Source organism: Lepisma saccharinum, chromosome 10, assembly GCF_977018435.1.
Source record: "Lepisma saccharinum chromosome 10, izLepSacc3.1, whole genome shotgun sequence".
Classification (NCBI taxonomy): Eukaryota; Metazoa; Arthropoda; class Insecta; order Zygentoma; family Lepismatidae; genus Lepisma; species Lepisma saccharinum.
In genome coordinates, this window is record NC_139238.1 from 46,310,762 (window position 1) to 46,328,534 (window position 17,773).

At 38.6% G+C, this 17,773-nt stretch overlaps 2 protein-coding genes across 7 annotated transcripts in view; both read right to left on the reverse strand.

Annotated features, from left to right (window-relative positions):
• Rim (Rab3 interacting molecule) overlaps positions 1-17,773 on the reverse strand; it is a 500,966-nt gene that overhangs the window by 200,674 nt on the left and 282,519 nt on the right. The window lies entirely within an intron of this gene.
• botv (exostosin like glycosyltransferase 3) overlaps positions 1-17,773 on the reverse strand; it is a 607,246-nt gene that overhangs the window by 149,064 nt on the left and 440,409 nt on the right. The window lies entirely within an intron of this gene.

Here is a 17,773-nt window from a genome sequence, read left to right on the forward strand (position 1 = left end):
AACATTATTACAAAATTTAATACATTGGTAATAAGGGAGACTTTCACCTGTCGTGTACAAATCTCATTGCTATGGAAAGATTCCTAAATATTTTATACACGAATGCACTTCAGTTCTGTTATATTTATTTCATCCGGCAACAAACAAAAAATATCGCCAACACTTAAAAACCACAGACAAAAAACGATTTTCCTTGCCGAACTCACAAATTATCTTTACGTGACCAAACGTTCCTTCTGATTGTTTCCACAGCATCGACCAGAGAAGCCAGGTACAATTAGAACACGATCTAGTCGCCAAAACCAGTCTGACAGCCATCATTTCTAGCCAGTCCAGCACTCCATTAGAAAATCCAGTTCCGTGTGATTAGATCTTAAAAGAGACCTACCCGATATATATAATACATAATACACACATCATTTCTACCCTAAAGATGAGAGTAACGTTAGCTCTCAAAAGCTTTGAATCTTTTCCACAACTCACCTGGTCGATAGCCCGAGAGAATCCTTTCATGATTCGTCGCCAGGAAAGCTTCAAGACTTACTTCTCAGGCAGAAGTAGTTTGATCAACAAAGGATCTACTAACTAAAGAAAATTCCGAATACAGTACAGTAAAAACAGAAATCACGTGTTTCGTCACCACAATAAATCACAACTCAACCCCCTCATCCACGCTCCACTTCAGTCACTTTTCCTGCTACGATAACAAAAACAGAGAGGAAACCAGTTTCTTCAAGTTTTCAAGCTAATATAAAAAGGTTTGTTTTGAAGTACTGTACGAGGGTGGTTCAGCATGCTCCGCCCCTGACATAGAAGGAACCCTAGTAGGAAAACCAAATCACTGTCACTTTTCAACATAGTCCCCTGCAACATTAACACACTTTTCCAATCGGCCTTCCAGTGCTTCAATCCCAACAGAATCCCAGTCCTACACAATTCACAACACCCATAACCTCGGAATCATTGGCAAAATGTTTTCCACAAAAGTGTTTCTTCATGTTCGGGAACAGGTGGAAGTCACTGGGGGCCAGATCTGGAGAATAAGAGGCATGAGGGACAATTTCAAACCCTGCTGCATGAATTGCAGCCACCGCAACTTGGGAGGTGTGGGCGGGAGCATTGTCACAATGGAACAACACACCTCGGGCGAACATTCCGCGGCGTTTCTCCTTGATGGCAGTACGTAATTCCTCAATTAGGGTTGAAAAATAAACACCTGTGATTGTCTTTCCCTGTTGGAGATCATCTATCAAAAGGATTCCTTCTGCATCCCAGAACACAGATGCCATCACTCTGCCTGTGATGGTTGAACCTTGAATTTCTTTGGGGGTGTTTCCATTGCATGCTTTGGAGTTTACTTTCGGGATCGAAGTGGTGAACCCACGTTTCATCCATTGTAACAAATCTCTTCAGAAACTTTGGCTTGTCAGCCTTTATTGTCCGCAACAGGTTCTGACTTGTCACACGACATGTCCTCTTTTGGTTGACCGTCAGCATTCTCGGAACCCAATGTGCAGAGATTTTTTCCATTAACAAATGATGATGAAAAATTGAATGCACACTGCCAGTTGAGATGCCACATGTGTCTGCTATATGGCTGAACCACCCTCGTAGTAGCAGACTTGCGCAACCATTCAGCTTTCATAAACTGATGTTTGCAACTGAGGAAGTTCGCCATTTCCAGGAAAAGTAGGAACAGAAGTTGTTTATGCGATTCTGGAAAGAAAACAACCTTTTCCAAGAAATTTCCAGGAACTTTTGTGCAGAAAACGTCTACGTAGAGTCAAGCACTTCTAGTACACAACCATTCGACATTTTTCGACTGTTGTAAGACCCTATTAATCGCGAAATCATTTCGTGGATTTGAATGCTACGTATCTTCCTTTTTTGTCTTTTCACCTACTCTCATCTAATGGTTGCACTTTATTTTCTTGGAACTCCAGTTCAAGTCTAACGTTCTCAACCGATCTCCAAAGATACGCAGATTATGATACTTTCTCTGTGGATGTGGGGGGTTGGAATTCTTCTTTGTTTCCATCCAAGGTCAGTCCAAATGAACCTCAAGTGAAACGCTTCTATCAATTGGTCTCAATTGAAATGGATTCTAACCACGTGGCAGTCAGATGTCCTATCGACGGGACCACCGTGGCTACTAATGATAATGTATTAATAATAATAACAGTCAACTTTCTTGGATGTTCACTTCTATACCTCAAAAAGTTTATTCTGGTACAGTACCGGCCACTAGGTGGTCTGTTGTCTGCTTGAAGACCTTGGCTGGCAGCTGTCACGTGCGTGCCAGAGACAGCACGTGCTTTGTTCACTGCTAACTGTTCCCTTTGGGAAAGGAATAGGTTTCCCTGGTTGCCACAGACGGTAAGGGACACATAGGGAACATATATTTCAGATGGCGAACGTAAAATAATTTCCCCTGTAACGGTTTGAATAGCTGGTTCATATTATTTGTTCGTCGGCGTTGCCTTTTTTAACATAACGACTACAGTATGTCTTTTCTGTATCACGGGTATCATTAAATCAGAATAACAAACATACCAATTCCACTTAGTCATTACTGATTGAAGCTCTTGGTTCGTGTAATCATTTGACCTGCCACCTGGTGGAGTGTTCGAAATGAAAGACATTTTAAGGTCTAACAGACTCGAGTTGTTCATGTTAATCATTGTTCATGGCCATCTTTTAGAATATACGTATTATATAGTTATTCATGCTGTTACCTGTTGAGCCTTCTTTAGTAAGGCCACTCCACTCCAAGCATTAATCACTTGTAATCCAATCCAATTAATAAATTAATATTTGAAGGTTGCATTTCAAAATGTGTAGCTTTTGTTTTCTTAGCGTGTATTTGAAAAAGGAGAAAAGGGGATGGCAACTGAATAACTTTTAGTTTTGCCTACCCCTGGCAAAGGTGTATGAGCTAGCAGGGACAGAACTGTGGAGCCTTACAGGAGAAAACCCGACAGTCTATTACGCACATTAGCTTCCAGCGCGTCCAGCAGAAAGCATGAAACAAGCCTGATCACCGAACAGCAAGCTGACGTGGTCTTTCTGAGTCGATTTGCCCCTACTACACGATCATCTTACCGCGTAGATTTAGCGAGCAGTGGCGTGACAGCTCCGGCCTTCGATACGGGCGCGGGAACGGGCCCTGGGGGTGCATTCCATCAAGCGAATACGGGTCCCGTCTGCATTGATCCGGGGCCCCCAACTACTTCCGCTCCAGCTCCATTCGCCCTCCAGTGATTGCCCATGAGAAATCTCGGACCGATACATTTTCTATTCTAGGATCTTCCCCTTCTACGTTCTCGAAGGTGGCGAAGGCATAGCCGCGGTAGATCAAACGAAAACCGTCTCACACCAAAAGGTTTCGACGCTCGCTGCGATTTCAATGCGATCAATCGCTCGATATATCTCTTCTCCTCGCCTATCTTCATATGATTCCAGAAATATATCGTTTCAGGGTGTCTTTTCTGAGGCGTTCTTTATTCGCTATCTTCAACCCCTGTCTAACTCTTAGCTTCGCACCAAATCCAAAGACTTATATCACCTTGTAGAGATATTAACTGCTTTCAGCCTTCAATGCGGTTCAAATCTTCAATATCAAGGCTTTCTAGATGTGAATCCCCTTAAATGTCATTTACGTTTTTGTAAATTACATTATTCAGCAAGCAGTGTTGCAATGTAATTTTCCTAAAGTAAGGAGTTGGGATATATTAGAATTACATAATCAAAATTGTTGTTAAAGTAACTTAGTCTGTAAAATAAACATGACTCTTGAATAACTTTGACTGCAATTATAAATAGGCAGTAAGTTGACTTAGTATGTAAAAGAACCACAAGGTATCTTTTTTTTTCTCTCTCTCTCTCTCCGCAAAAATATAGATGATATTTGCTTAAATATTTACAAAATTTTCAAATATGATCTCAGTTTTTCTTTAATACCTAGCATTGCATTCCCTTAAGATTTGAGTAACTTGTTTATTGTGTTATTCAGTCTGAATTAATGTAATCGTTATAGTTTGATCGCTTTGAATCAGTATCAAAGGGTTCAACTTAACTCTCTTTCATATTGTGCTTCCATCTATATTTTCACTTCTTTACACATCTATTGACATGTGTTGGTAGGTGAAAGAAGAGTATTTATGAAATGTGTTAACGAGGTTAATGAACAATTAAAGCCAACTCCGTCAATTAATGTAAGAGAAAGGGAAATCGTTCCTCCCTAGGTGATATAGCAATCGACTTTCTTGATGTACAAAATTATGCAGTTACCCCGGCAACAAGGCATTCAAAACAAAAAATCTTCAATTACTAATAAGATAAAAACGGTCAATGGCAGCGATTATTGCTACTTTACACCCGAGATATGGCTTTTTAATGCTAAGTGTTGTATACCAAGAAAAAGTAAACTGTCCTTGCCCCTCCCAATCCCCGCCACTGAAGACGATCCTTTGGCCAATCATGCGGATGATGAGATGAAACTGTTGAGAACGTTATTGAAATGTGTAGAACTGTGAGGCGTTCTTAATCACTCAGCTAGTTGAGTACAATGGCTTATTTATGACGTCATTTATTAGTATCGTCCACGAACAACAAAATTGTAACGTGGTTGTCTAAACTTGAGCATGAGAATAGGCTTTAACATCACTTTTTACACTCTCGAAAGTGTCTCCCTCTGCAAGAGGAACACTGAAAATCAGCTCCGTTTTCCTAACACATCAAAGCATTGATGTTACCGCTTTACTATCACATAGATAGCAAAAAACATAGTTAACCTGCAACAACTATTATGGCCTGAAAGTCCAATACTTTACAAGGTTGAGGAAAATGAAAATCAAACGCAATGCTCATGCAACGGAGGATGTTCTATCCCGCCCGGCACCTGCATCACAGACTTCCCCTTTCCCGGCGCAGCCCGTCTCTTGCATTGAGCCGATACGTGGCAGGGGTGTCCAAGGAGACGACCCGTCTATCACGGCGTCCCAACCAGCAACGGCCTTGCTTGCTGGGGTGTCCAAAGCCAGGATTAGACGCCGGAACCGAAATTGCAAGCCGCACTGGACCTACAATGGATTACCATGAACAACTCGAGTCTGTTGTACCTTAAAATGTCTCATTTCGAACACTTTACCAGGTGGCAGGTCAAACGATTAAACGAATCGTAAGATTCACTCAGTAATTACTAGCTGAAACTGGAATATTAATTTACTTAGACTATTTTTAGACTAAATAACATGTTTAAAGAGAATATATTAGTGTGATTCACATTAATGATGTTATGTGGCGGAGTTCCGTACCAAGCCAATGTAGTTTGTAACTATTCCGTAGGTGTCTCTAGTCAACGCCTCATGAGTATATTGCATTTGATATATGTGAAGTTGGAGATCATAATTTATTATTGGGACTTCTAGCTCAAATAAGTGAAATAATGGTACTTATGGAATATGTTAATGAGGTTAAAGAACAGTGGCGTTTTTTCTTGCTGTTACAGCCTTCGATGGGTTTAGACTATCGAAAACCGTTGTTCGACTACTTAAATAGTATTATTGTACCGTTAAGTCAAACACAGCTAAGAGGTAAAGAATGCTACTTCGTAAGGTAAAGGTATCATTCTGGCGCTCTCATAGAGTGACTTTCTGGGGGTGGGTTGGTTCGCTAAATGGCTTTCAAATAGTTGTGTGGGCCACGTATACAAATAGTGACATTGTTATCACTGATTTATTATCTAATAATAGGATGTTTAAATTTTGAAATGCTGTATTGAAAATATGTTAAAGTTTAGGTACAAATCTGCATAATCCGGGGGATGCCAGAACTCGCTTCGAAACCATATTCATAATTATCTGTACATATTAATTTTACTGTTATGTACCATAAAACTTGCCTATGACAGTTTGAACGGGTGGGCCAGCAGGTGGGGCAGTCTTATTTTTGGACAGGCCACGGCCCATACTGGTCCCTCCTTGATCCCGCATACGCTGGGAAACCCACGGAAAACAGCAGTCAGTAAGGTCAGCAGAGGGTTTTAAACCCACGACCTTTCGAATACGAATCCGCGAAGACTATCTGATCATCTATCTCTTGCGTAGGCAAATCGTGTTTCCATTATCAAGAAATGATAGGCCTGGAGGTTCGCGTTTAGCGCCAGGTGTGAAATGAATTTATGCTTCACTGGTCTTCAACAATGTGCATACTACAAATAGGTGGACTTCAAACATCTATCAGTACTTTTTTGTGCTTCCTTAAAACAGGATCAGACAGACAGGTATAGAGAGAGCGAGAGAGAGAGAGAGAGTAATACCTGATATTGATTCTCGAGTCACATAGATGAACTAGGTCATTCTAGTCATTCTAGGTAATGGTTGAATTGGTAATTATAACATATTTAGCTGTTATAGCACCTAATGAGAAGAAAAATGTTATTAACATGTTCAAAGTCTTCCATCAACTTTATGTACATTTGTGTATTTGACAGGAGTATAGAACGTTGATGAAAATCACCTTCTTTTCCTGGTCCTTGAATAAGACAATAAGCATAATAGTAGTTCATTTCTTTTCAGTTAAAACCAGAAAGCATTGATTTTTTTTTTGCATTAGGGGGTTATTGTTTATTTTTCTGTATTTTGAAAGGTTTATATTGCATATTTATTATTATTTTTGAGGTTTCCTTGCATTATTTTGCTCCTTCATAGCTATTTCGTGCATTTTAGTCGTGTTTGCGTCTCCCAAAAATCTACAATGAAAAATTAGTATCTTATTTCGGTTCAAGTGCAAAGAGGTGAAAAGAGAGGGGGTAGAAATAAAGAGCAAGTAAATATATAGATGAATAACATTGCACTTAATTGTAAAATTTTCCTTGCTTCAGTAGTTTAAAATAACAAACATCTGGTTGTGTTGAAATTAGTCAAGTATTTTCAGATGTACATCACTGGTTTTGTCAATTATGAAAAATTTAAAGTTACATGTTAATATATAAGGTAACATTCTAGTTAATGTTTAGAAATAACTGGGTTATTTTTAAATTTCCGAGTCCTAACAAAAGCCACGTAGCCAACATTCTGCATAAATACTGGGATGATTACACCCATTAAGTCGGATTCTTAAAAAGGTAATAGATATACAATTAGAACAATACTTACATTGTAACAACCTACTTGCTGGCAGACAATTCGCTTTTAGTAAATATCACTCAACAGAATTACTCCTGCATGAACTGTTACATAACTGGCGGCATGTGTTAGATCGTAAAGGTAAGTAATACATCGGCATAATTTCACTAGATATCAGTAAACCATTCGATAGCGTTCAACCAAAGTTATTAATACAGAAATTATATCAGCAATTCAATATTTCTGCTACTGCATGCAACTGGATTGAAAACTATTTACGCAATAGGAGTATCGATACAAAAGTTGGCAACTCGATTTCGAACAGTCTGAATGTATCTCTCGGTGTATCATAGGAATCTAGACTGGGGCCAAAACTTCTTAACATGCTTTTAATGATATCGCAGACAATGAATTTGGCTTTGAATTATATTTATACGCAGATGACTGTGTCATGTACTGCGCATCTAACACATTAGATAAAGTAATTGAAAACATTGAAAAAAGCATGCCGGAAGTTCTTGAGTGGTATCACTCTAACATATTAAAAGTGAACGAGTCCAAGACGCAAGTATTAATATTATCCACGGAAAACAATAACATCACGAAAGTTGACAATGTTAAAATAAGTATTTCAAATATAAAACCAAGTGAGAGTGTAAAATATCTTGGTAATCTTCATGTGAAGATTATTTGTGTACGTGCAACACCCAGAATCAAAAAGTTTCAATATGTCTCCAAATATGCACACCTTGCTCACAAATTAGCGTTCTACAAAGCATTTATTAGACCGTTACTTGAATATTGTTCCTCTGTACTCTATGGGATTAACATAAATAACACTAATTAATTAGAAAAAATACAAAATTGGGCTGTTCGTAGTATACGAAATACAGCACACACGACTTCACGAACGAGCAGAGAAGAACTGCAGCTACTCACGCTTGAATCTAGGCGAAAATATGCGTTCCTACTCAAAATTCATCAAGTAATTCACACAACCACTTACTAAGCGACAAAGTAATTATATGTAGTAACATGCATTATCCCAATCTGCGATCGAATAACACCAACAGTATCCGAGTTCCAAAATATAACAAGGCAAGATACGGATCAAAATCCTTATCATCGCTGGCAGGTAAGGCTAGGAATCAACTGCCTGTAGCCTGGAGAAAGGAGAGAAATTTCGCCAAATTTAAATAACAAATTAGGACATTAATCTATGAACACAGACACCGTGCCTCATTTACATCGTTGCCTCCTTCACATATACTTCTTTAATTTGTATTTCTTCTGTATTTCAATTATATAGGTACACTTGCAGTTTTCTATATTTTGTATATTTATAAACATTCACACATATTTAGCAGAATTGTATACCTTAACAAATTAATTCATGTAAAATTCATCTGTGTAAAATAAACTGTAAGCTACTTCAAATAATACATAATAATAATAATGATTCAGAACACATGTTAATATAAGTTATCAAATCAAAATTTGTAACTTTGTATTGACTTAGTATTAATCGATTGATTAATTTAAATATTTCAGTATTCTGACTACAATGTTAGACAGTAAATATGATGACTGAATGATGTAGCTATGATGTTGTCATGTTCCAAATATCTAGTAGCTGCAAGGAAGTTTTTTTTGGAAGACCTGATCCGATTATTATTATTATTATTATTATTTATTATTATTAAAGTAGGGTTACAATTATTAATTACATTTTTCTGTTTATTTCCAAAGTGGAAGAGAACTGAAACCAAGCTGGTCGACGGAGGACGTTAACGAAAGTTCAGTGACGGGATTTTTAAAAAAAATACATTCCATCTCCTCACTGTTTTACAAATTCTGCATTGATGCACACAAAACAGGGGTGTATGTAGAGTTTAGCCGAATCCACCGAAAATCTCACTCCTGTGTACATTTAGCGTAACTTTAGTCGTAATTATTGTACATGCCATACGTATGATGCGTAAATGCAATGATATTTACTCCATATAAAGAAAACTTGAGTCTAACAAATATCACGGCTTTATAAACTAAAAGTATCACTGCACATGCAGTTGCGAATCAAATGCACTTACAAATATTTTAAACGCTTTTACTGTTACTGAAACACACTAATAATAAGAAATAATGTTCCCTCGTTGCTTGTAAATTTCATAGGCTTGAAAAATGTTTATTAACGGCGATAAAATCTCTCTAGACTTTATTTCTAAGTGAAATTATCAAGAAGGAAATTGCCCTTTCCCCCCGCACCGTATGCAAGCCAAAGATGACACCACTCCTCCTGGGGTTGTTACTGTTAGCAATCTCTGTAGAAGTAACCTTACGCTACACTCGCCTAGGTGGACGAATGTTCTGATGATAGATTCACGATATCGATACTGAAGGTTCAAGGTTTGAATTCCGGGTCGTGGGTGTTTCATTGATGTAATTAACATCATTGTCGTGATTAACATATAGAGGTACAAAGCCGAAGTAATATAACCAAGGTAATGGCACATCGACAATCAATAACAGACGTAGTTATAAGGGTGTCATAGGGTAATCCGAGAAGGGGGTATGAAGTGCTAACTGCACTGTTAGAAGTTACAATAAAACATAAACAGTCTGCCTGTGAAAAATACAAAAAAAGGACGCAACCTTTTTGTCTGTGTGAACGCATGCGCTTTCTTTATGCGTCACCAATCTGTCCTGTGGCTAAAAGTCAACAAGGTGTAACCGCTCGGGAAGCTAAACACAGACATGCACTAATACATTTTATACACACACACATGCCTGTAGTACATTACTGAGTCATGTAGAAATAACTTGAGTTTGGGGTTGAGTTTTTGTATTAAGTCCACTTTATACACAGATAGGTTAATCAGTACTGGACCTACAGTACCACTATGTTACCCCACCCAGCATCGAATATAGGAAACCCTTGATTACAATGCGACGACTACCACTACGCCATCCGAGAGGCCTAAATTTGAATTTGAATCTGTATCTTGAATAAAGATACAAAAGAATAGTAATGTTACATTAAAAAGATACAAAAGATAGATAATAATTGTAAAATCTCAGTTGTATGTATTGTAAATGTATTTTTAAAAAGTGAATAATTAAAATTACATTCATTACAGGTAAGGCTCGGCTGGACTTTTGGCCGAGCTCAGGACAGCTGATTTCGAATTTTCTTCTCGTTTCGAAAATCTGAAAAAATACATCAGCTTAGAATTCCTACTAGAGCATTCAAATGAATCTTAAACTATTGACAATACATCAGGCAATAGTGAAAGCACACCACACGAAGATTCACTTGAATGTTCTAGAATTCTAAGCTGATGTATTTTTTCAGATTTTCGAAACGAGAAGAAAATTCGAAATCAACTGTCCTGGCGTCGACCAAAGTTCCAGCCGAGACTTAACTGTGTAATGGACGTTAATACAGTGCGGAAATTGACAGTTTTGAACTGTAGTACCGCGATATCGAAATTTACAAGAGCTGGCAACCCTGTTGTTGTTAGCATATTTTGGATGCCTGTAATCCAGCTCCGGGCGCAGTCTGCAATGGGTTTCGGCACACTGTCCCCGCAGTACTCCGTCTGATGACCGTGCAAGCATTGTAGCCAGGGTAATCAATAAAAATGTTCTGGTGGGAGGTTCGGTCTTGGAGTGACGAAGCCGAAAGCATTAGGCGGGAGGGAGGGGAGGAAAGGGGAGCGAAGGTTAGTGGGTAGAGATTTGTTGAAGCCCGGATGTATACATATCCACCGTTTGTGCATGGGTCGGTTAAAGGGGGAGGGGCGACCATCCAACTTGAACATCTAATATTAAGCCACCACCTTCTCCGCGTTGATGGTAACGCTGCCGGTTTGTAATCGAGGAATCCCGGGTTCGATGTCTGGTGGAGCGACACTGCACAATTGCTTGGATCACACTTGAAACTATCCTTTCCTGATTAACCTAATGAGAATAAAAGTGGAGCTGGAGAAACTTTTGAGGTGTCCAAAAATAAGAGAGTGAGGGTTTTGGTGAGCTCAAAACTCTCTCGAAATATCTTCGAAATAACTACACTATTAATACAGCCTGAGAAAATTATCTTTCTTTATACACTTCTGATACAATCGGTCCTCCTCAGTAGCGAGACACCCTGATAAAGCATTAGGGTTAGCATTGATCTGTCTGTGAGGAAATTAAAGAATTTTTGCGAATAGCTAATAATTGCACGAACATTAAAATAGGCAAACACGAAAAAAAATTCCAACAATAAAGCAGCTCTGAGGCTCATCCAGTCTCGAAGAAGAAATGGGTACCTGAACGTGGTGCTGATCACACTACTTTCACTAAGCTAAGGTGGACGTTGAAAATATGTGCAGTCTTGCCTTCAAAGCCCTACATGCCATCATGGCACGGAGCAGTACACAGTAAATAGCTTTGCTATAACACTATACAGGGTATTTCCGGGCTGATGATAAAAACTTTCAGGGATGATGGAGAAGGGCACATGAATCAATTTGAGATAAGGAGCCCTGGTCCGGAAACGACTTAGTCGAAAGTTATAAGCGAAAATCGGTGTATGAAGATGTGATACTTTTATTACCTGCACAAGTTTCACAAGCTACTACATTCATAACAGTTGTTCAAAGTGATGTCCCCCGGTTTGGTGAAGGCATGACATCGTCGCACAAAGTTTTGGCGTACCCAGGCAGCGAGAATTCTTGCGAGGAGATCTCTGCAGTCTCGGTTCCTGTGACATTGTTCGAACGACCCCGAGGTTGTTCCAACGGGTACGCCTGCAGGGAAGCCACTTTGAACAACTGTTGTGAATGTAGCAGCTTGTGAAACTTGTGCAGGTAATAAAAGTATCACATCTTCATACACCGATTTTCGCTTGTAACTTTCGACTAATTCGTTACCGGACCAGGGCTCCTTATCTCAAATTGATACATGTGCACTTCTCCAACATTCCTGAAAGTTTGTATCATCAGCTCGGAAACACCCTGTATACTTCCTTTAAATAGCACTTCTTATATCAGCTAACCCCGCTTTCGTACAGGTGGAGTCCATATGTTGTTATGTAAATAACTGATTGCACTATCTTGTAGACTAATATAAATTTGAAGATACAGAAGTCGCTTGTCACTTGGGAGTCACTCACACAAGATTGTTTCTTTTTTACAGCTTGGAACGCGTCACATCGGCCTATTTGTCCCGCATGGGAGAAAGTAGCTACTGAGGTGTTCGCAGTTTGTGGTGAAGTGAACTTGCCACTTTGGTGTGAAGTTTGTGTTGAAGTGTCGCTTGTTACTTTGGTGTGAACTTTGTGATGAAGAGTCGTCATTTTGGGGCGAAATTTCTATAACGTCTCTCCCACCTACGCGACTTGGAAAATTATCAATAAACCTTCTGTGAACCTATCACGGGAGAGCTAAAACAATTGTTATCGAAAGTCTTTAATCCGCATTTGCATACACGTTAGAACTTGATATAATAGTAACATTTATTACATTATTATTATTATTATTGCGGAAGTAGTTTTCATAACCGTACTTGCTGATCAAACATATTTTAGCGGCAAATTACGAAAAACGTATAAATGTAATGTGTCAAAAGTGTACGAGATTTGATTTGATTTAGTTTATTTTACTCCCCTCTTCGGCTACTTTGAGCTAATCGGGAACATCAAGATAAGGTAAGATGGATGAAGGGACAATCACAAACACACGACACGAAATGACACAAGCCCCGCGGAGGATTATACTGGCCGTGACTCCAGACGCCAGAGACTCGCTAGTCTGCAAATTGCAGTCCAGGGTATGCTGAGTGGAAGGGACATTGACATTTGGGTGCCTTCAATAAAAAGTGTACTAGAGAGATGCCAGCGGGATCCAGGACTCTTTGCAGTAAAAGGATTCTGTGTCCCTAAAAGTTGCACATTTTGTAGCTTGCATTCTAAGGCAATTACAGGTTTTTGAAACGAGATCCTTAATTTATCAGAAAATCGTACCAAAACGAACAATTTGGAGGTTCATTTGTAAAATTTCTCTTTGAAGTGAGATACTTTGATCCACGTCGAAAATGTAAAGGAAGATGCATATGTATGGATTAGTCACATGCCGAGCAACAGTGTTGCTGCCTCAGAACAAAATTGAATTTTTTATACTGAATTAACTTTGTGTTCAAAACTGAGAACACTGACACCAGCAAACGTGCAGCAGTGTTGCATATTTTAAAATAATTATCCGACATTTTTGTTAGTAAATCTGGGCTAAACATGAAAATACCCAACAATAAATCCACTTTCTAGCCACGGCCCTCATGGACTTAGTAGAAAAATTTGGAAGGCATATTGAACATACACTTTGTTGTTACCAACACCAAATTTTACTAAACTGAAACGCAATTATGCATATTTCATGTCGCATGCCTGCCTCTTTTAACTAATCGCCATTATGAGGACCGGAACCTTACATAGCGAGATTTTGAGTGGGCCACTCAATTCTCTCGGTCGCTATGGTGGGTTAAAATGCGAAAGTTGACGAAATAATATTTTGACCCTTATATTTCTGTAAAAACGCCGGGACCTACAACGTCAGTGTTGCCGTAAAGTTACAGTTCTTCCACCGTAAAAATCACTAAGAGCAGATACAACGTCAAACGATATCACAAACGCAGGGAAACAACACCTTATTGTTCTTTGTCTTTCATTTGTTTGCATGTGGTGCCATCCAGTGGCAGTAGTATAAACCCGTTATAACTTGAATATAAACTTTTATGTACTCTTTTGGAAGTTATTTTGCATCAATTTGAACTCCTCATGGAAAAATAGACGTTTTATAACAGTTCTATAATATATTTTAATTACTTGTACTTAATGTACAGCATTTATAATTTAGAAGTTGCATTCGGTAATTTTAGATTTCTCTTAATTGCGCTAACAATACTGTAGAATAAAAGTTACAATGAACCATCAGTAGAGTTTACTGTGTTTTCACCGAAAAGTTACAATTGTTACTGTGTAACAATGAAAAGTCTTTAAATATGCACAATTTTTTGGACAAATTAGCGTAAAGAAACGACTATTTCACTGTGCGTTACTTGCTGAACTATGATTGTTTAAAATATATTACAAACTCTCCTGCACGCTCAAATATAATTTAAAAAGTGGTACAAGTTGAATCGGGTTACAAACGAAACATGATCGATTACATTAACGTCAGACACTTAAAATCTTCATGCCAGATAAAATTAGTCGTTTATTAAGGCGAAAGGTGTCGCTTTGAATTATTTCCGGATTACACAAAGCGAGTATGACGTAAATGATACGTCAGGAAGCATAATTACAATAGTAAAAACTGATGACGTTGATGTTTCAAAAAATGACGTCAGAGCGTTGGAGCTAAAGAGGATATTAAAAGTCTGCAATGAGTCTGTGACTCGCAATACGGTTTTATATCCAAGGTGGGTTCATGAAGGGCGGGCACTGTCTAGAATTTGTGTTTACGTGTGACGAACGTAGGGAGACCGTCCTTTAAACCTTTTTCGCACAACTACGACTTCTCGAGTGTAATTCGTTGTACGTGAACGCGTGTGTTACAACGATTGCATCAAGGTTAAATTTATAATATGAATATTCTGGAGAAAGGAAGGGCCTCAACACCACGTGGATAATGCGATCCAATTTTGCATCTGACTCACTAAACGAGATTGTAGGTGTCTTGGTTCACCTGGCGTTATTAGCTTCCTGGGGAATGAGTTCTTCTCGAAAATTAAGTAAATTACAGCCCTACTAATTGCAAATCATCTGTGCCATGTGTGTGTGTGTGTGTGTGTATGTGTGTCTCTCGCACTCCCTCACTCCGTATGTGTGTGTGTGTGTTGGCTATTTTCTGCTTACGTTCGCAATTGTTTGGCGTTCAACATTATAGAGCTTTTTTTAGTGGTCCGAAGATATAGTGATCGCAGAGCGACAGGTCAAGGCTGTAGAGGTTGGTCGAGAGCATTACAGCTGAAGTGTCGGAGCACACTCTTGCTACTACTCTGTACACCGTGACAGACACTCATTTCCATACAAGTCATTCCTACGACGAAACATTTCCGCTTCTGCAGTCAAAATGTGAGTAACTGCTTGTTGTGTCAATTCATGTCACGAACGTACGAAGTCAGCCTGCTTTAGCACATAAACGCAATAACACTTTCCGACAATAACACTTTGCATCCTGCTGTACAGCACCATCAACCGGCGCAAACGCAAAGCTCCCTGTGTTTAAATAACGACATTAATACAGGTGTCTCCCTTTCACTTAGGCAACCGTTATGCAAACAATAATATTTTTTTTTTTAAAAAAAAAAAATAATGGTTTCACTACAAACGTCTAGACGTCACTCGCAGTCATGCAGCTACTTCGTATATTATAAATTAATTAATAAAAAATAATAGTTAAATTAAAAAGAACCCAACATTTTAGCAATATGTTGTAAATATCTCGTTTAGACCTTCCTTACTACACATACATCCGGTCTCAAGCTTTATGTATTTCAAACCAAATAATCCATGTTATCATCAATTTCGTCTGATGTATAGTTACAATTACAATAAATTAAATTCGGATTATATAAACTCCAATCACAGAAAGTGACCAAGGTTCACCTCTTACCTACCTCGTGAGTTAATCGCGACCATGAGAACGAACTGATAAAATGATGGGGCAAGCATAAGGGGATGTACGGAATTCGAACTAATGTACCTTGTATTCATAGCATGTTACGTTAATCACTCGTCCCAGAGGTCGGCAACGAAGTTTCATTAACTTAAGTTAAAATGGAAACGATATTTCAGTATAGAGTACAGTGAAATTCTGTGCAATTTTACAGAGTGACTGCTGTAAATTCTGAAAGTACACTTCCACCTCTTTCAGTTCATATGTGTTGATGTTTCCCTTTAGTTGAAAGGAAATGTCCATTTCTACGGATATCCCTAAAAATTAGAGACTGAACTTCACGATTTTTTAGTAACGGGAATTGTAAGTGACTTTTCTAAACATGCTCTGTGCGTTGTTTATATGATTTTCACCAAATTTGTAATGATTACGTTGTTCGTATGTTTCACCCCCAGCCCATCGTAGGTTTTCTCTATAGTGCTCTCCTTTCTTTATCAACAAAAGAATATGGTAATGGTATTTGCTTTAAGCAAAACGGTGGCCTCCACGATGACGCAGTGGTAGCATCGTCGCCTTGTAACCAAGAGGTCCCGGGTTCGATGGGTTTTGGGGTGTCCCTCCCCCCTTTGTTTTGACACCTATGAGCACAAACAGGTGCTCTCTCTTTTTCTCTCTCTCTCTCTCTTTCTCTCTCTCTCTCACACACACACAAACACGGGGTGTAAGGTGTGACCTTCCACGTAGTACACCCAATTGTCAACCTCACTTCCACGTAGTACACCCTGGACTGCATTTTGCAGACTAACGAGTCTCTGGCGTCTGGCCTTATGGCCAGTATAATTCTGTGTGTTGTCCTGCCTTTTGTTCTTATGTGTGCTGAGCGCCCCTTTACAGTTTCAGTTTTTAACCAAAGTCAGAATATTTTAACATTTTAGTTATATGACATTACAGTTATGTTATTTTACTTATGGTTTAGGGCTGGACCTAACGTGACGCGTGCGAAATAGCCTCAGTGCTGACGCACCAAAAGTTTTAAATTCAGATTCCAATTCAAATAAATCCACACACATATATGAGTTCCGGTGGTCCGGTAAATAGACCGTCTGAGAATCACACGGGAGACGCAGGCTTGATACTCGGGGTGGGTGATTTCAGGTGGGAAGGTTTGAAACATAGAAAGGCTCTTGGTTTCACACAGCTTCTAATAAATCGGTATTTGGGGAAGCGTCTGGACCGCGGTGCTGATCACATGATCTTTACAAATGGTCAAGATTGTGAATGTGTGGAGCCCCGCCTGCACCTACCCGTATACTTTTGTGGCTTGTTGCAAGGAGTAGATTTACTTGCATATATAGTACATATAGCGAAGTTTCTTCTTTTAATTTTACATATTCTAAACATAGATGTCTCACGTTTATAAGTTGATTACGTTCAAGAAGTGGAAAAGCAAATAACGAAAATACTTTGAAGATCAAGATTTATGAAACTCATCTTACTTATTTTGTAAAAGGAAACAATAATAATAAAATAGCTCAAAATATATACAAGTACGTATTCTCCAAAGAGCAGAGAGAAAACTTTCAACATTATAAACTCGTTTCAATTCAGAATGCATCTCGAACAATAAGCTAGTGATTCATGTACAATATCATGACAATTATACACATATATAACATTAAATGCCGGGTCTACAAAAACGAAATACAAAAATCTACGAAAAAGTGGCTCTACAGAAAAAAAAATGCTTATCAAAAGATGAATACAAGTCCACTTTATGAACTTAATCTAATCGGAATGGTTGGGGCTATGAGTCAAGTAGAAATAAAATACGATATAATTAGATCCCAGTTAAACGTGACATCTGGTTCAATAAGCTATAAGGAATTCTATATAGTTAAATGAAAGTAATAGTATTAAATTTCATACCAATTCTAGTAATCAGAAAAGCAAAATCAATGGAAAACATATACACATTGACGCACATATGGT